The sequence below is a fragment of the Mobula hypostoma genome, chromosome 9 (genome assembly GCF_963921235.1).
Source record: "Mobula hypostoma chromosome 9, sMobHyp1.1, whole genome shotgun sequence".
Taxonomy (NCBI): Eukaryota; Metazoa; Chordata; class Chondrichthyes; order Myliobatiformes; family Myliobatidae; genus Mobula; species Mobula hypostoma.
This window is the reverse complement of record NC_086105.1, coordinates 80,152,925-80,173,061: the sequence shown is the minus strand read 5'-3', so window position 1 is coordinate 80,173,061 and position 20,137 is coordinate 80,152,925. Positions and strand designations below refer to the sequence as shown.

Below are 20,137 nucleotides of genomic sequence, written 5' to 3'. Positions count from 1 at the left end.
TTGAGGAGGACTTCTAGGTGTCCAAACATAATTTTGATTCCTGTTCCAACGTGCTGGTCCATGGCCTCCTCTTTTCCCAACCACCTGGCTTCAGCTATCACCTTCCAGCTAGCCTCTTTCCCCACCCACCTTTTTATTCTGGCATCTTCCCCCTTCTTTCTCTGTTCTGAAGAAGGTCCTTGGCCCGAAACGTCAACTGTCTATTCATTTCCATAGATGCAGCCTGATTTGCTGAGTTCCTCCATTATTGTGAGTATGTTGTTCTGAATTTCCAGCATCTGCAGACTCTCTCGTGTCCTTGAAATTTGTTGTTTTACAGTAACAGTACAAAGCAGCAACATAGAAATTACTTTAAATTAGAAAATACATAAATAGTGCAAATAAAAATGTGTGACATGGTAAGGTTCATGGGTTTATGGACTTTTCAGAAATCTGATGGAGAAGCTGGTCATTAACTATTCAGTCTCCTTTGTTTCCTCACTGATGGTAAGAATCTGAAGAGGGCATGTCCCAAATGGTGATGTTGCTTTCTTGAGCCACCAATTCTTGAAGATGTTCTCAATGGTTGTGCCCGAGATGGAGCTAGCTGTGTCTACAGCCCTCCGCAGCCTCTTGTGACACTGTGCAGTGGCACTGCCATACCAGACTGTGATGCAGCCAGTTGGAATGGTCTGCACATAGCACAATCCCTCCCACTTTCAGAAACCATATTGATCTTGTTTGTTGGCCACTAAAACTGTAGCCAAGGGAGTTGCTCCGATAACCAGCGGAGCTGATGAGTTTGTGGGAGGAAATACATTGCATTGAACTAAGCAAGTTAGTCTCCACAGTTGTCTGTGATAATGAATTCCACAGATTCACCAACCTCTGGCTAAAGAAATTCCTCCTGACTTCTGTTCTAAAGGACATCCTTCTCTTTTGAGGCTGTGCCCTTGGTCCCAGATTTTACCACAATAAGAAACATCTTGTCCACATCCACTCTATCTAGGTTTCAATGAGATCTCCTCTCATTCTTATAAACTTCAGCAAGTACAGGCCCAGAGCCGTATGTTAACTCTTTCATTCCTGAGATCATTCTCATTAGCTTCCTGTGGACCTTCTCCAATGCCAGCACATCCTTTCTTATATACTAATTTTGGACCTCTCCGAGACAACAATTCAGGATGAGTGGGCAGAGGGTGTTAGCTGGTAGAGTGGCCATCGGCCAGGACTTTGCACAGTCCTCTGGTAGTGCCCCAAGTGTCTGCAGGCTGTTGGGTGTTGGGTGTATTGGCCATGGAGTGGGAGTTGATGGGCAGCGAAGCTTCTGCTGCCAATATTTGGTCCTTCCCCTTCTCTAACCTACTCCTTTTTATTTCCAAGTGTGCTTCACCTGTAAAAATTCTGAAATGAAATTAGGTTTATTATCACTAACGTGTTGTGAAATTTGTTTTGCAGTAGTAGTAGTAGTAGTAGTAGTAGTGTAATACATAACAAAGTTACGATAATTTTATATAGTATAAAGTTGCTATAATTTACTACATAGAAATACAAAAAATAAATAGTGCAAGAGGAACTCCTACATACAAACCATGCTCTCTTATTGTTACCATCGGGAAGGAGATAGAGGAGACTTTGGTTCCACACCACCAGGTTCAAGAACAGTTATTACCCTTCAACAACTATGGCCCAGTTGCACTCACATCTACTGTGATGAAGTGCTTTGAGAGGTTGGTCATGGCCTGATCAATTCCTGCCCAAGCAAGGACTTGGGCCTGCTGCAATTTGCCTATCGCCACAATAGCTTTACAGCAGATACAACCTCACTGGCTCTTCCCTCAATCCTGGATCACCTGAACTGTAGTAATACCTACTTAAGGCTGCTGGTTATTGATTACACCTCAGGGTTCAACGCAGTCATACCCTCAGTTCTAATCAATAAGCTCCAAAACCTGGACCTCTGTACCTCCCTCTGCAACATGTCCTTGACTTCCTCATCAGGAGACCACAGTCAGTACAGATCAGAAATAACTTCTCCTCCTGCTTGCTGGTCACAAGCTGCATGCTTAGCCTACTGCCCTGCTCTCTCTACACCCATGACTGTAGCTAAGCATGGCTCAAACACCATCCATAAGTCTGCTGGTGACAGCCATTGTTGGCAGAATTTCAGATGGTGACAAGGAGGCATATAGGAGCGAGATAGGTCAGCTTGTTAAGTGGTGTCGAAATAACAACCTTGCAGTCAACATCAGTAAGATCAAGGAATTTATTGTGTAATTCAGAAAGAGGATGTCAGTCCTTAATGAGGGATCACAAGTGAAAAGGGTGAGTACTTTGAAGTTCCTGGGTGCAATATCATTGAAGATCTATCCCGGGACCAACATACTGATACAGTTACAAAGAAAGCACGACAGCAGTTATATTTCATTAGGAATTTGAAGAAAATAAATCTCAAGGTACTATACGGTGACATATACGTACTTTGATAATAATTTACCTTTAACTTTAAAAACTGAGGTAATGTTCATCGGTTCATGGTCCCATGTATACTGAAGCATTCAAGTTGATCTGTGGTACTGAACAGATAACTATTACAAGTAAGTAGAGTTGATTTAAATAGGCTATTGAGATTGTTACAGTTTTGAAGTGATTGTTACAGTTTTGAAGTTGAGTCATTCATTTTTAGTGCAAGGTGGATTTGTCCTCTGTTCCTGCATAATTCTTTCCGCTCAGTGTCGAATAGAGTGCTCGGTTTGATTTGCTGCCACCTAGTTCTCTGCAAAGCCATCCGTCAGAACCTAATGTATCAGGACAACGCAGCACTAGGTTTATTGTGTTACAAACACGACCTGAGCTAATGTGAAGTAGTAGATACCAGCAACTTCAGATGGTAATAAAACATGAGATTTCCCCCCTGAGGATCTTGGACCAACAAACACACTCTGGAATAATAATTCTATAGAGAGTACAGCAGCCTCATCAGTGCAGGAAATTGTTTCTATGGCAATAACCAGGTGCCCTGACTTTGTGAGATATTTTTCCATTGCAACAGTGTCCCATAACACTTCTACTCCAGTAATCTAATTATGCTAAATGTGTTTTAACAGCCAACACAAGAGATTCTACAGATGCTGGAAATCCAGAGCAACACACACAAAATGCTGCAGGAACTCAGCAGGACAGGCAGCATCTACGGAGAGGAATAAACAGCCGATATTCAGAACCAAGCCCCTTAATCAGATGTTGGCTCAAAATGTTGACTGTTTATTCCTCTCTATAGATGCTGCCTGATCTGAGTTTCTCCAGCATTTTGTGCTTGGTGCTCTGGATTTCCAGCATCTGTAGGACGTCTTGTGTTTATAAGGAGATAGTTCAGCAGCATTGCATAGGCCCATATCGGTGACTCATCGCAGTGATTCATTCAAGTGATCTCATTACATTACTCTGGAAAACGTCACTTAAGTTTATTGTTTGGAACTTGTGTATCTGATGCTATGTCTCTGATGCTGCTGCAAGTCATGAACATACGTATACTTGTGCATATGACAATAAATTCCATTTAGACTTTGTCAATAATGGGCAGCTGTGGAACTTCAGGGATAAGTGCCAGGATGGGGATCAGTGGGGAGGGAGAAATGGACAAATGGAATTGTCTCGACCTGAAACATCGACTGTTTGTTCCTTTCTGTAGATGCTGCCTGGCCTGCTGAGTTCCTCCAGCATTTTGTGTGTGCTTTAACTGCTTGGTGTTCATTTGTACTGAACCCTCTCAACTACCCCAACATCTGAGTTTCTGTCCTTTGATCTTCCCACAGAAAGTTAGTAATATAATAATTTGTTTTCATGAAATATTTCAAAATGCTAGTCAAAAGCAAGTTGGTGTGGTTTGCTGAAGAGAGATTGTTAGTGCTCAAAATTGCACACAAATGCTATTGACACTTCTTTGTCTGTGACTATCATTGGGATTGGTTCATTTTCATTCACATTAGTTAGTCCTCTGATGCATTTGCTGGTAATCAGGGGCTTTCTTGGTATGACAGATAGGATAAGCTAAATAGATTGTTTTCTAAGAGTTAATAAAATATGATAGGCATAGTATTTCATTGTGTCTGTGTAAATATTTTACGCTTGGTTTCCTAGTGTTCGTTCAAGCTTGCCCAGATATAAAGTGGATGGTGCACTCTGCTTAGACTTTGATCCTTTGCACAGTTGAGCAGAGAATGGACAATTTCTAGTAGTCTCTGGTCACTGTGCAGTTGATCCTTTACACAGTTGTGTAAAGTGGCCACTGAATTTACATCCACTTTTGATCTTGGAAAGCAAACCATCGTTCAGACGACTGTGACCTTTGACTTCTGCGTGCCAACGCAGTGGTCCCTCGGGGGCTAACCAAAGACACTGTTTTCTTTGCAAAATTCTTTTTATGATCCAAAGACAATTCTACTCCAAGAACATTGGGTACTGCTGCGCTACACCATCAGTGAACTTCTTGCTGATTGGAGTAGCTGGATCGGAGCCGGCCGAGCTGTTGTAGGGGTCAGCCAAGATATCGAAGGGGTCAAAGGGGCTAGTTGGGATACCAGAGGAGCCGGTCGGGATATTGGAGGTGCCCAACCGCTTTCAGAGGAGCTGAGCCGGCTGCAGACCGTATTGCTGCCAGCTACTTAGAAGCACTATAATCCCAGGAGATTGTCTTGGACATTTTACTGTGATCACAAGACTGTGTTGGACAGTGCTATTGTAAGTTGCCACAGTCCTGTTAACCTTGTCTGGTAGAAGGACAGGCAACATGGGAGTTCTGTAACCTCAGTTGTATTGAGAACTAGGCCTCAAGTCTCGGGCTTGCCTGCTGCTGCAGACCGGGTGAGAGACATGGAAGTGTAACAGCATGTTTGAGCTTGGCTGAGGCCTAGCCTCTCCCGATGGTACTGCCCTCTCGTGCTCGTGTGGTAGAATGACAGGTTGGATGGTGTGCATCTGTACACACCCGGGAGACTATACATTGGATTGATGGACATAGTCACTCAGAGTCTTGGACTATATATATGTTCCTTTTTCGAGTGAATATGCTTCTTTGCTTGATATTTTTGAATTAGGTTACTTGCTATTTTTGAAGGTTTGCTTGCTATTTTGAATGTTTTGAACCTTGGCCCCAAGGGAATGCTGTCTTGTTCAGCTGCATCTGTGTATGGTTTGAATGGTAATTACATTTGATTTGAGTTGAGGAGAGAAGGCCCTGTGACCATTGCTGCCAGCCTGCCATGGTGCTCCCGGCATTGTTCTTGACACAGGGCACAGCAGCACAGGTGAAGGTCGAAAAGGTGCCATACTGAAACAAACCTCCTGCAGCTGAGAACCTTGCCACTCCTCTTTGGTGCTTTCCAGTCTGTGAGTGACTCTGGGGGTAAAAGAAAACCAGCGGAAAACGAACTGGTATTCAGCCCCACCACTCAGTGCTAGCCAAGTTCCTCCACCTGAACCCTTCCCGTCTGTTTGCGTTTGACCTGTCTCCCCCATTTCTCGCTTCAGGTGCAGTAATTTTGGTTCTCACGCCACCAGGTTCTGGAACAGCTGTTGCCTTACAACCTTCGGGCTCTTGGAGCGGTGTGGATAACTTCACTCACCTCAGCATGGAACTAGCTCCTCAACTGTGGACTACTTTCAGGGTCTCTGTAGCTCATGTTCTCAGTATTATTGTGTTTTTTATGTATTTTGCTTTTGTAATTCTATTGAATCTCTTTATTTTCCTGTGCCTGCTTGCAGGAAGATGAACCTCAAGGTTGTACATGGTGTACGTACTTTGATAATACATTTACTCTGAACTTTGAAGACATTACCAATAGAAGATTGGTGTGATGCCCTTGATGCTACTGCATAGTCAGAGGCACAGAACAGGAAGAGGCATTTCAACCCTTCCAAACATTGACTGCTCTTTACTCGAATCACCTTTTACATTCTCTCTATTCTTCCCTCTTCCTCGGTTTCTACCGCTTACCTATATACAAAAGGACAGTTAACCTACCATCATGTATGTCTTTGGAATGAGGAAAAAAACTGAAGAAATCCATGAAGCTACAGGGAGAATGTGTAGATTCCACTCTGACAACACCTAAGAGTCAGAGACAAAATCAGAATCAGGTTTATTATCACTGGCCTGTGTCATGAAATTTGATAATTTAGCAGCAGCAGTTCAATGCAATTCATGATAATATAGAAAGGAAAAAAATAAACAAGTAAATCAATTACAGTCAATATATATATGTATATTGAATTGTTAAATTAAAAATAATGCAAAAACAAAAATTAAAAAAAGCTGAGGTAATATTCATGGGTTCAATGCCCATTTAAGAATCAGATAGCAGAGGGGAAGAAGCTATTCTTGAATCACTGAGTGCGTGCCTTCAGGCTCCTGCACCTCGCTCTTGACGGTAACATTGGGAAGGGTCATGTTTTGGGTGATGAAGGTCCTTAATAATGGACGCAGCCTTCCTGAGACACTGCTCTTTGAAAGGGAACCCTTAGAAGGCTATAACTGGCACACCAATCGTGAGTTGGAGAGCTCCAAGAGAGGAGATGATGTGCAGGTCCGGGACCGAAGTTTAAAAGGCCAAAGCTTTGCCGGAACTCGGCTATAACCGGAGCACGAATCATGAGTTACAGAGCTAGGAAGGTTCAGGCATAAAAGGGAGACACTGCATAGCGGAGCAGTCATCAACGGAGTGGTTTGAGGCAGAGTGGTAGGGTTTTGGCTCATTTGGGCTTCAGCGAGGTAAGTAAGTAGGTGGACTTCATTTTTTCCACGCATTTTTTTCCCGGAGGATTAGAGAGCATGTCTGTAGGGTTAGTACTTTGCTCTGGGTGACAGATGTGTGAATCCTGGGAATCTTCCAGTCTCCTAGATGGTCACATCTGTGCCAGGTGCACCGAGATGCAGCTCTTGAGAGACCATGTTAGGGATCTGGAGCTGCGACTTGATGACCTACAGCTTATTAGGGAAAGTGAGCAGGAGATAAATAGGAGCTACAAGGTGTTAGTCATGCTGAGGCTGCAGGAGTTAGATAAGTGGCTGACAGTCAGGGAAGGGAAGGGAAGGACTCAGATAGTGGAGAGTACACCTGTGGCCATCCCCCTCAATAATCGTTGTCTTGTTTTGGATGCTGTTTGGGGGGGGGGAGGTGGTGACCTGACAGAGGACGACCACGGCGATCAAGTCTCTGGCACTGAGCCTGGATCCGTGGTGCAGAAGGGAAAGAAGAAGATGAGGAATACGGTAGTCATAGTCATAGGGGATTCCATAGTGAGGGGAACGACAAAAGGTTCTGTCAGCCTGATGGCATGGTGCGTTGCCTCCCAGGTACCAGGTATTGGATCGGGTGCAGAGAATTCTGGAGGGAGAGGGTGAACAGCCAGAAGTCTTGGTACACGTTGGTACCAATGACATAGGTTTAAAAAAATAAGGAGGAGGTCCTGAAGAGAGAATTCAGGGAGTTGGGCAGGAAGCTGAAAAGCAGGACTTCCAGGGCAGTAATCTCAGGATTGCTGCCTGTGCCATGTGCTAACGAGCACGAGAATAACATGATCAGGCATATTAATGCATGGCTGAGAGACTGGTGTAGGGGGCTGGGCTTCGGTTTCCCGCATCATTGGGGACTCTTCTGGGGGAGGAATGACCTGTACAAAAAGGACGGGTTACACCTGAACCCAAAGGGATCCAATATCACAGCAGGCAGTTTAATAGAGCTGTTCGGGTGGGTTTAAACTAATTTGGCAGGGGGATGGGAACCGGAGTGATAGGGCTGAGGAAGGGGAAAACAGAAATAAATCAAAGATAGCATGCAACAGAGATGATAGAAAGGACAGGCAGGAGATGAGGCAAAATCATAGCCAGTGGGATGAGTTACAGGGCAATAGAGGCATGGTGCAGTTAAAACAGAAAGCAACAAATACTGGACTGAAAGTCAGGAATTCTGCAGATGCTGGAAATTCAAGCAACACACATCAAAGTTGCTGGTGAATGCAGCAGGGAGGGCGATGTCCTTTTTTAAAGAAAGGGGCTTCCCTTCTTCCACCATCAACTCTGCTCTCAAACGCATCTCCCCCATTTCACGCACATCTGCTCTCACTCCATCCTCCTGTCACCCCACTAGGAATAGGGTTCCCCTGGTCCTCACCTACCACCCCACCAGCCTCCAGGTCCAACATATTATTCTCCGTAACTTCAGCCACCTCCAACAGGATCCCACCACTAAGCACATCTTTCCCTCCCCGACTCTCTCTGCTTTCCGCAGGGATCGCTCCCTACGCGACTCCCTTGTCCATTCGTCCCCCCATCCCTCCCCACTGATCTCCCTCCGGGCACTTATCCTTGTAAGCAGAACAAGTGCTACACATGCCCTTACACATCCTCCCTTACCACCATTCAGGACCCCAGACAGTCCTTCCAGGTGAGGCGACACTTCACCTGTGAGTCGGCTGGGGTGATATACTGCATCCGGTGCTCCCGATGTGGCCTTCTATATATTGGCGAGACCCGACGCAGACTGGGAGACCGCTTTGCTGAACACCTACGCTCTGTCCGCCAGAGAAAGCAGGATCTCCCAGTGGCCACACATTTTAATTCCACGTCCCATTCCCATTCTGATATGTCTATCCACGGCCTCCTCTGCTGTAAAGATGAAGCCACACTCAGGTTGGAGGAACAACACCTTGTATTCCGTCTGGGTAGCCTCCAACCTGATGGCATGAACATTGACTTCTCAAACTTCCGCTAATGCCCCACCTCCCCCTCGTACCCCATCCATTATTGCCCATCCTCTGGGCTTCCCCCTCCCCCTTTCTTTCTCCCTAGGCCTCCTGTCCCATGATCCTCTCATACCCCTTTTGCCAATCACCTGTCCAGCTCTTGGCTCCATCCCTCCCCCTCCTGTCTTCTCCTATTATTTTGGATCTCCCCCTCCCACTTTCAAATCTCTTACTAACTCTTCCTGCAGTTAGTCCTGATGAATGGCCTCGGCCTGAAACGTCGACTGTACCTCTTCCTAGGGATGCTGCCTGGCCTGCTGCATTCACCAGCAACTTTGATGTGTGTTGCTGGACTGAAAGTGTTATATTTGAATGCACGCAGCATAAGAAATAAAATGGACGATCTTGAAATTCAGCTACAGATTGTCAAGTATGACACTGTGGTCATCTCTGAAACTTGACTAAAGGATGGCTGCCATTGGGAGTTGAATGTCCAAGGATATATGGTGTATCAGAAAGATAAGTTAGTAGGTAGAGGGGGTAGTGTGGCCCTGTGAAGAAACATTAATATTAAATCATTAGAATGGGATGAAATGAGATTGGAAGGTGTTGAGTTAAGAAACGGGAAGGGTAAAAGGACCCTAATGGTAGTTGTATACAGGCCTCCGAACAGCAGCTGGGATGTGGATTACGAACTACAGCAGGAGATAGAAAAGGTGTGTCAGAAGGGCAATGTCATTATACTTGTTGGGGATTTTAATATGAAAGTGGATTGGGAAAACCAGGCCAGTACTGGACCTCGAGAGAGAATTTGTAGAATGTCTAAGGGATGGCTTTTTAGAACAACTTGTTGAGCCCACTAGGAGATTGGCTATGCTGGATTGGGTGTTGTGCAATGATCCGGAGTTGATGAGAGAGCTTAAGGTTAAGGAACCTTTAGGGAACAGTGATCATAATATGATTGAGTTCACTTTGAAATTTGAGAAGGAGAGGCTAAATTCCAATGTGCTGGTATTTCAGTGGAATAAAGGAAACTACAATGGCATGAGAGGGGAACTAGCCAAGGTTGACTGGAAAGAGACACTAGCAGGAGGGACAGCAGAGCAGCAATGGCTAGAGTTTCTGCGAAAACTGAGGGAAGTGCAAGACAGATATATTCCAAATAAGAAGAAATTTTTAAAGGGAAGAAAGACACTACCTTGGCTGACAAGTGAAGTCAGAGCCAAAGTAAAAGCAAAAGAGAGGGCATACAAGGAAGCCAAAGCTAGTGGGAAGATAGAGGATTAGGAAGCTTTTAAAAACTTGCAGAAGGAAACTAAGAAGGTCATTAGGAAGGAAAAGGTGAATTATGAAAGGAAGCTGGTGACTAATATCAAAGAATATACTAAAAGCTTTTTTAAGTATATAAAGGGTAAAAGAGAGTTGAGGGTAGATATAGGACCAATAGAAAATGATGCTGGCAATATTGTAAGAGAGATGCAGAGACGGCAGAGGAAGTAAATGCATATTTTACAGCAGTCTTCACAGTGGAAGATGTCTGCAGTATACCAGACATTCAGGAGTGTCAGGGAAGTGAAGTATGTGCAGTGAAAATTATGACTGAGAAGGTGCTCAGGAAGCTTAATGGTCTGATGATGGATAAATCTCCTGGAGCTGACGGAATGCATCCTCAGGTCTGAAGGAAGTAGCTGGAGAGATTGTGGAGGCATTAACGATGATCTTTCAAGAATCGATAGTTTCTGGCATTGTGCTGGATGACTGGAAGATGTTACTCTGCTATTTAAGAAGAGTGGGAGGCAGCAGAAAGGAAACTATAGACCTGTTGGCCTGACATCAATGGTTGGGAAGTTGTTGGAATCGATTGTTAGGGATGAGATTACGGAGTACCTGGAGGCACAATGATAAGATAGGCCAAAGCCAGCATGGTTTCCTGAAAGGAAAATCGTGCCTGACTAACCTGCTATGATTTTTTGAGGGAATTACAAGCAGGGTAGACAAAGGAGATGCAGTGAATGTGGTGTACTTGGATTTTCAGAAGGCCTTTGACAAGGTGCCGCACATGAGGCTGCTTAGCAAGATAAGATCCCATGGAATTACAGGGGAGTTACCAGCATGGGTGGAGCATTGGCTGATCGACAGAAAGCAGAGAGTGGGAATAAAGGGATCCTATTCTGGCTGGCTGCTGGTTACCAGTAGAGTTCCACAGGGGTCGGGGTTTGGACCGCTGCTTTTTATGATATAGGTCAATGACTTGGACGATGGGATTAATGGATTTGTGGCTAAATTTGCCGATGATACAAAGATAGGTGCAGGAGTGGGTAGTGTTGAGGAAATAGAGACCCTGCAGAGAGACTTAGATAGTTCAGGGGAATGGGCAAAGAAGTGGCAAATGAAATACAATGTTGGAAAGTGTATGGTCATGCACTGTGGTGAAAGAAATAAATGGGCAGACTATTAGCTAGATGGGGAGAGAATTCAAAATGCAGACACGCAGAGGGACTTGGGGGCCCTTGTGCAGGATACCCTAAAGGTAACCTCCAGGTTGAGTCTGTGGAGAAGAGGCAAATGAAATGTTAGCATTCATTTCTCGAGGTATAGAATATAAGAGCAGGGATGTGATGTTGAGGCTCTATAAGGCACTCATGAGGCCACACTTCAAAGGTTTCAAAGATTTCAAAGGTACATTTAATGCCAGAGAAATGTTTACAATATACATCCTGAAATGCTTTTTCTTTGCCCCAAAGGAACTGGAACAGCTCAGCCTTTCCATAGCTGATCCCTCATTGGTGTGAGTTCCCTCAAATTCCCCACAGTCCACAATCAGTTCCTTGGTCTTCCTGATGTTGAGGGCAAGGTTGTTGTTTTGACCCCTCTCAACCAGATGATCTAGCTCTCTCCTGTACACCTTCTTGAAACTATCTGAAACTCTGCCAACAATAGTTGTATCATCGGCAAATTTATAGATGTGTTTGAGGTTTGCCTAGTTACACATTCGTGGGTGGAGTGAGAGTAGAGCAGTGGGCTAAGCACACAACCTTGAGGTGTGCCTGTAGCAATTGTCAATGTGATGGAGATACTATTTCCGATGTGCACTGTGGTCTCCCAATGAGGAAGTGAAGGATCCATTTGCAGAGGAAGGTACAGAGGCTAGGTTTTGAAGCTTATTGATTAGTACTGAGGGTATGATGGTGTTGAATGCTGAGCTGTCATCAATAAAGAATAGCCTGATGCAGGTAAAACTATTGTCCAGGAAATCCAAGGCTGAGTGGAGAGCCAGTGAGATTGCATCTGCACCTGAGACTTGAAGAAAATTTTATCTTTAGTTCTCAATCACTGTTACGAATTTTGTTGTGCTAAATTTCAGAAAGTGCTTTTGCCTTATCGATTACCATAGTCCAATTCAAAGCTCTGATTTCAATCTGTTGATGCACGCTCTGGGTTTGTACTTGCTGGCATTTAGAACAATGAGGGGGATCAGAATCAGGTTTAATATCAACAGTATATGTCATGAAATTTGTTAACAGAGGCAGCAGTACAATAATATACATGATAAATATAGAAAAAATGAATTGCCTATATATATGTATATTATAGTTAAATTAAAAATAGTACAAAAACAGAAATAATAAAAAAATGGTGATGTGGTGTTCATGGGTTCAATGTCCATTTAGGAATCGGATGGCAGAGGGGAAGAAGCTGTTCCTGAATCGCTGAGTGTGTGCCTTCAGGCTTCTGTACCTCCTACCTGATGGTAACAGTGAGAAGAGGGCATGCCCTGGGTGCTGGAGGTCCTTAATGAGGGACACTGCCTATCTGAGACACCGCTCCTTGAAGATGTTTTGGATACTACAGAGGCTAGTACCCAAGATGGAACTGACTAATTTTACAACTTTCTGCAGCTTCTTTCATTTCAATCTTGTGCAGTATCAACACCTCCCCCCTCACCCCATACCAGACAGTGATGCCTCCTGTCAGAATGCTCTCCAGGGTACATCTGTAGAAGTTCTCCAGCATTTTAAATGACAAGCCAAATCTCTTCAAACTCCTAATAAAATATAGCCACTGTCTTGCCTTCTTTATAGCTGCATCAATATGTTGAATCCAGGTGAGATCCTCAGAGATCTTGACACCCAGGAACTTGAAACAACTCACTCTTTCCACTTCTTATCCCTCTATGAGGATTGGTATGTGTTCCTTCATATTACCTTTCCTGAAGTCCACAATAAGCTTTTTCATCTTAAAGAAAGAGTGCCAGGTTGTTGCTGCGGCACCATTCCACTAGTTGGCATATCTCACTCCTGTATGCCCTCTCATCACCACCTGAGATTCTACCAATAATGGTTGTATCGTCAGCAAATTTATAGATGGTATTTGAGCTATGCCTAGCCGGACAGTCAAATATATAGGAGTAGAGCAGTGAGCTAAGCACACACCCCTGCAGTGCACAAGTGTTGATCGTCAGCGAGGAAGAGATATTATCACCAATCCACACAGATTGTGGTCTTCCAGTCAGGAAGTGGAAGATCCAATTGTAGCAGGAGGTACAGAGACTCAGGTTCTATAGCTTATTGATCAGTACCGTAGCAATGATGGTGTTAAGCGCTGAGCTGTGGTTAATGAACAGCATGCTGACATAGGTGTTTGTATTGTTCAGGCGATCTAAAGCTGTGTGAAGAGCCACTGAGATTGCGTCTGCCATTGACCTATTGTGGTTATAGGGAATTTGTAGTGGGTCCAGGTCGTTGCTGAGGCAGGAGAATATTCTAGCCATGACCAACCTCTCAAAGCATTTCATCACCATAGATGCGAGTGCTACTGGACAATAGTCATTAAGGCAGCTCACACTACTAGTCTTAAGCACTGGTATGAATGTTGCTCTTTTGAATCAAGTGGGAACTTCTGGCCGTAGGAAAGAGAGGTTGGAAATGTCCTTGAATACTCCCGCCACTTGGTTGGCACAGGTTTTCAGGTACTCCATCCAGGCTGCCGCCTTGCGAAGATTCACCCTCCTTAAAGAAAGCTTGACATCGGCTTCTGAGACACAAATCCACAGGGTCATCGGGCATAGCAGAGATCTTCACAGCTATAGTTAAATTCTCCCATTAAAAGTGGCCATAGAAGGAATTGAAGTCATCTGGAGGTGAATTCATGATGTTGGGTTTCACTTTATAGAAAGTGATGGCCGATAAATCCCTATGCCAGGGTTGCTGTGCATACAATGTCGCCTCCAACACCTCACTTGAGATTGTCCCTTCACCCTTGACATAGCCCTCCACAAATTATACTTGGGTTTCTGGTTCAGGCCTGGGTTGCCAGACTTGAATGCCACAGATTTAGCCTTCAGCAGATGATGCTCCTCCTGGCTCATCCATGGCTTTTGGTTTGGGAATGTACAGTAAGTCTTTGTAGGCAAACACTCATGCACACAGGTTTTAATGAAGTCGGTAACAACTGCAGCATACTCATCCAGGTTCGAAGATGAATCCCTGAATCCAGTCCAGTCAATCGATTCAAAGCAGTCCTGTAGACGCTCCTGTGCTTCCCTTGTCCATAGTTGCTTGGTCCTCGCTTCTGGTGCTGCAGTCTTCAGTCTCTGCCTATACCAGGTTGTAGAAGTACAGGCTTTCCGAAGTGAGGGCATGGAATAGCATGGTAGGCATTCTTAATGGTGGTGTAACAGTATTGTTTCCTCTGGTACTACAGTGATTTGTTGATTGTAATTATTTGGTGACTTTTTCAAGCTGGCCTGGTTAAAATTCTCCAAAATGATGGTGAAGGCATCAGAGTGTGCTGTTTCATTCATATTGATCACATTGCTCGGATCATCTAGAACCTGTTTGGCAGATCTGAATACAGATTCAGACTTATTAATCATATGTACATTGAAACATACAGTGAAACACACTGTTTGCATTAACTATCAACAGGCCAGAGGGGGCAGCCCGCAAGTGTTACTACGCATTGTGTGCCAACATAGGTTCCCCACAATACTCGGCAGAACAACACAGAACACAACTAAAAAAACAGCAACAGCAAAATATGACTCTTTTCTCTCTGGCACAGACAGTCCTCCAACTGTAGGACCGATCTTTGGGTCACCAGGCCTCAGCTAATGGGCCTGACTTTCAAAGTTCCAAATGACTTCAGTTTGCAGTATTGCCCCCTGGACTAGCTGATGATGGGACTCTGGCGCAGTGAGGCCGTCGCTCTTCGCTGCCTTGTTGGAAGCAGGAGCGTGATCTGCTCAAACATTAACCAAAATCTAGCAGGAATTTTCAGGGCCTAACTGAAATGTTCTATTGCATTGGTTTAGGAAATGGATGAACTATATTGAAAGGTTCAGTTTCATATATACATCAAAACACACAGTGAAATGTGTTGCAAACATGAGGAATTTTGCAGATGCTGGAAATTCAAGCAACACACATCAAAGTTGCTGGTGAACGCAGCAGGCCAGGCAGCATCTCTAGGAAGAGGTACAGTCGACGTTTCAGGCCGAGACCCTTCATCAGGACTAAGTGAAATGTGTTTGTTGTTGTGTTAGCAACCAACATAACCAATGAGCAACTCGTAAGTATCGCCACACATTCTGGCACCAACACAGAATGCAGCAAGAGCCAACAAGGTCTGTTCCTCCCTCCCAACCGTGCACTTACACAGTCCTCTAATCCCAAGACATCCTCCAGTGGACTTGAATTTGGACTCAAACATGCAAGCCTTGGGCCTTCATCTACCCCAGTGTGTCAGAGATTTGTGGATATGGGCTCTGGCCAGTGGGCTTCTACTTACAGATTTCTGATAAACAATGAGACTTCCATTGCATGTGCAGTTTCTGCTGAAGCTCTCCAACTGGGCAAAGAGGGACTTCTTACAAACAAGGCCCCTCCACTCTTTGGAGGAAATTTTATTTTTGAATACTTCTGAGCCAGTGATGTGTTAACTTTGAATTGGGACCACAGAATAATAATCCATGCTCTTGCTGAAATGGTGCTTTATTTACCAGGTAGATGTAACAATTAAAAAAATCAAATTATATTGTCAGTGATGAAAAATACTTGCCTGCATTAATTCATGGCTACATCTTGTAGATTGCTGCTTTTAATGTAGCAGTAATAGCTTTATATTATCCTCAGTATTTCTAGACACACAGAGATACAGTCAGGCAGTAACTCTAAGAGTTTGTAATGTCTTTGATAATCATTCAGTGCAGCCTCCAGCTAATGCAGTTCTGGTTGTCATAGCAACCAATGCTAATTGTATTAAAGCAATTTCGTCGGGAGCAGCACTAAGTTAGCTGAAGGTCTGGAGAGCGCAGTTCCAGCGAGCCCTGTGCTTACTGACTAATATTCAGTTAATACCAGAGGACATCATTTTAAGGTGATTGGAAGAGGGTATAGGGGGCGATGTCAGGAAGTTTTTTTACACAGAGAGGGATAGGTGCATGGAACACTCTACCAGAGGTAGTGGTCGAGGCAGATACATTAGCTGCATTGAAGAAAGTCTTAGATTGGCACATGGATGCTGAAAAGTGGAGGGCTATGAAGGAGGAAGGGTTAGGTTGATCTTAGAGTGGGCCAAAGGGCCTGTACTATGCTGTGTTTTATGTTCATATTGTGGCATAAATGCTTCAGAGGTGTCCAAGATGATAAGGGACATAAATAGAGTAGATGGCCAGAGACTTTATCCCAGGGCGGAAATGACTAATACCAGAGAGCATAATTTTAAGGTGATTGGAGAAAAGTATTCGTGGCATGGTGGGGTGGGGATGTCAGTGAAAATTTTTTAAAGCAGAAAGGTTGGTGTGTGGAATGCCCTCCCAGGTGTGGTGGAAAGGGGGTAGATACATTAGGGGCATTTAAAAGACTCTTAGATAGCCCTGCATTTTTCTATCATCCATGTGCCTATGTAGGAGGGAAGAGTTAAATTGATGTTAGGAGTAGGTTAAAAGATTGGCACAACATTGTGGGCTGAAAGGGCCTCTACTGTCCTCACCCTATACTGGATCTTTCGGCATGACTTTTCCTGCACTGAAATGAGATGCCACCACCTCCTCTCATTCTTCTACCTCCCCATTCTGTTCAAGCAGTTCGTTTACTTTCTCTCTAGATTTTTTACATCTGTGTATTAGCATAAAACCAGCCATCTTCAGCCCCCCCGCCAGTTTACACTGTAATGGTGTTTGTAAACAAAAGAGATTCTGCAGATGCTGGTAATCCAGAGTAAGACACAAAATGCTGGAGGAACTCAGCAGGTCAGACAGCATCTGTGCAGGGGAATAAACACAGTTTAAAGTATGTATGTGTCACCATATACTACCTTGCAATTCATACTCTTGCAGGTATTCATAGCAGAACAATGAGGTTGGGTGAGACTAGAACTGGCGATCATAGGCTAAGGTTGACGTTAAATGTTTAAAGGGAATTTTGAAACACTTCACTCAAAGGGTGGTGAGAGTGTGGAACAAGCTGCCAATGGAAGCAGTGGATGTGGGTTCAATTTCAACATTTAAGAGAAGTTTGGATAAGTATATGGATGGGAGGGATATGATGGATTATGGTTTAGAGGTAGGTTGATCGAACTAGTCCTGATGAAGGGTCTCGGCCCGAAACGTCAACCGTGTATTCATTTCCATAGATGCTGCCTGACCTGCTGAGCTTCTCCAGCATATTGAGTGTGTTGCTCTTATAGCTTTGTTTTGCTTAGTCCACTTTCTGTGCCTGATTTTCTCCCTTGTCTTTCCCTGAAGATGTCCACCTTACAGTATTCCAAGAAGATCAGAACATCTACATGACCTCATCAAACAGACTGTAACACATGAGCTTTCATGGTGAGTGTGAATTATAATGCTTATCTGCTTTTGGGTCAAAACCTCGGAAACACATTTCATTACAGATGATTGCAACAGACCTTTGGAGAGTACTGATTGGTGAAGTAGGCAGATATGTGGTGGATGCAGTTTAACATAGACATTGTAAGTACTGCATGTTAAAACCATAAGACATAGGAGCAGAATTAGGCCATGTGACTCATTGAATCTGCTGCACAATTCCAAAAGTTCTCTTTTGATGCTTTCAAGAAATAATGGATCTGTACTCCCAGATCCCTCTATTCTATCGCACTCCTCAGTGCCCCAGTATGAGAACAGTTCTGAGCAAAGTCATTCATGGGGTAGTTCAGAAAGGGAAACCTGCATTTATAAAATGTACAGAATTCTGTGGGTGCCATAAAACATAAGGGTAGAATTAGGCCATTCAGCCCATTGAGTCTGCTCGGCCATTCCATCATTCTATCCCCCTCAATCCCCATTTTCCTGCCTTCCAACCATAACCTTTGACACCTTTATTGTAATCAAGATACTGTCAGCTTTAAACTGTCTGCTTTAAATATACCCAATAACTTGGCCTCCACAGCCACCAGTGGCAATGAAATCCACAGATTCACTACCCTCTGGCTAAATAAATTCCTCTTCATCTCAGTTCTAAGCCTGTACTTTCCAGGCAGAAAGAGAAGTGGAGTGGGGAGTAATGCTTGACATGATGCTTAGAGCTGTTGCTGGTCAAGGTAGGTACCGGCAGCAACCAGCAACCACTGTTCCTGCGACAACATTCTGTGTATGTGCTCAGTGATGGTGTGGGCTTTGCCTGTGATGGACTGGGTCATAACCACTACCCTTTGTAGGATTTTCATTTAAAAGGCATTGATGTTTTCATACCAGACTATGATGCAACCAGTCAATATAAATCTATAGAAATTCGTCCTCGTGTTAGAATTCGTGCCGATTCTCGGCAAGATTCTAAGGAAGTAGAGGCTCTGCGAAGCTTTCTTCTTAATTGTAGTTAATGTGCTGGGTTTAGGACAGACCCTCTGAAATGATAACACTGAGGAATTTAAAATTGCTAACCCTCTCCACCTCTGATCCCCCCCCATTGGCTCATGGACCTCCAGTTTTCTCCTCCTGAAGTCAGTAATCAGCTCCTTAGTCTTGTTGACATTGAGTAAGAGTTGTTGTTATGGCATCGCTCAACCAGGTAATCTCCCTCCTGTATGCTGATTCTTAACCACCTTTGATTCAGCTAACAACACCGGTGATTCAGCCTACGGCAGTGGTGTCATCAGCAAACTTATGTATGGTATTAGGGCTGTGCTTAGCTCCACAGTCAGAAATGTCAAGCGAGTAGAGCAGGGCGCTAAGCACACAGACCTGTGCTGATGGAGATCATGTAGTAGATGTTGCCAAACTGAGCTGACTGGGGTCTGCAAGTGAGGAAATCGAGGATGCAATCGCACAAGGAGATATTGAGTACAAAGTACTGTAAGGATGAAGCCACACTCAGGTTGGAGGAACAACACCTTATATTCCGTCTGGGTAGCCTCCAACCTGATGGCATGAACATTGACTTCTCTAACTTCCGCTAGGCCCCACCTCCCCCTCGTACCCCAGCTGTTACTCCTTTTTATGCACACATTCTTTCTCTCACTCTCCTTTTTCTCCCTCTGTCCCTCTGAATATACCTCTTGCCCATCCTCTGGGTCAACCCCCCCCCCTTGTCTTTCTTCCCGGACCTCCTGTCCCATGATCCTCTCGTATCCCCTTTTGCCTATCACCTGTCCAGCTCTCGGCTCTATCCCTCCCCCTCCTGTCTTCTCCTATCATTTTGGATCTCCCCCTCCCCCTCCAGCTTTCAAATCCCTTACTCACTCTTCCTTCAGTTAGTCCTGACGAAGGGTCTCGGCCTGAAACGTCGACTGCACCTCTTCCTATAGATGCTGCTTGGCCTGCTGCGTTCACCAGCAACTTTGATGTATGTTGCTTAAAGTTTATTGATTAGTTTTGAGAGGATGATAGTATTGAACGTCAGGCTGTTATTGATAAAGAGCATTCTGATGTTTGCATCTCTGCTGTCCAGATGTTCTGGAGTTGAGTGAAGAGCCAAAGAAATGGCATCTGCTGTGGACCTGTTGTGCCAATAGGCAGATTGGAGTGGATTCAAATTGCTTCCCAGGCAGGAGTTAAACCTCTCAAAATACTTCATCACTGTGGATGTAAGTGCTGTTGAACAGTAGTCATTGAGGCAGATTAGCATGTTCTTCCTGGGCACTGGTATAATTGAAGCCTGCTTGATATGGGTGGGTACCTCAAGATTGTTGAAACAAGAGGTTAAGGATCTCAGTGAATACTCTAGGCAGTTAATCAGCACAGGTCTGTAGTATTCAGCCAAGCACCCTGTCTGGGCTAGATGCTCCCCGTGGGTTTACTCTCCTGAAGGGTGCTCTCAGGGACTGAAATCACAGGATCTTCGGGGGCTATGAAAGTTTGTGTGGTTCCTCCAGGTTTTGGTGGTCAAAGTGAGCATAGAAGGAATTGAGCTCATCTGGAAGTGAAGCCCCATTGTCACTTGTGTCGCTTGATTTCACC

At 44.4% G+C, this 20,137-nt stretch overlaps 1 long non-coding RNA gene across 7 annotated transcripts in view; it reads left to right on the top strand.

Annotated features, from left to right (window-relative positions):
* LOC134351812 (uncharacterized) overlaps positions 1 to 20,137 on the top strand; it is a 144,018-nt gene that overhangs the window by 81,873 nt on the left and 42,008 nt on the right. For all 7 annotated transcript variants that reach the window (XR_010019261.1, XR_010019258.1, XR_010019262.1 and 4 more), the window contains one exon: positions 17,468 to 17,548. This is a non-coding gene — a long non-coding RNA (uncharacterized LOC134351812). The remainder of the gene's footprint in view (positions 1 to 17,467; positions 17,549 to 20,137) is intronic.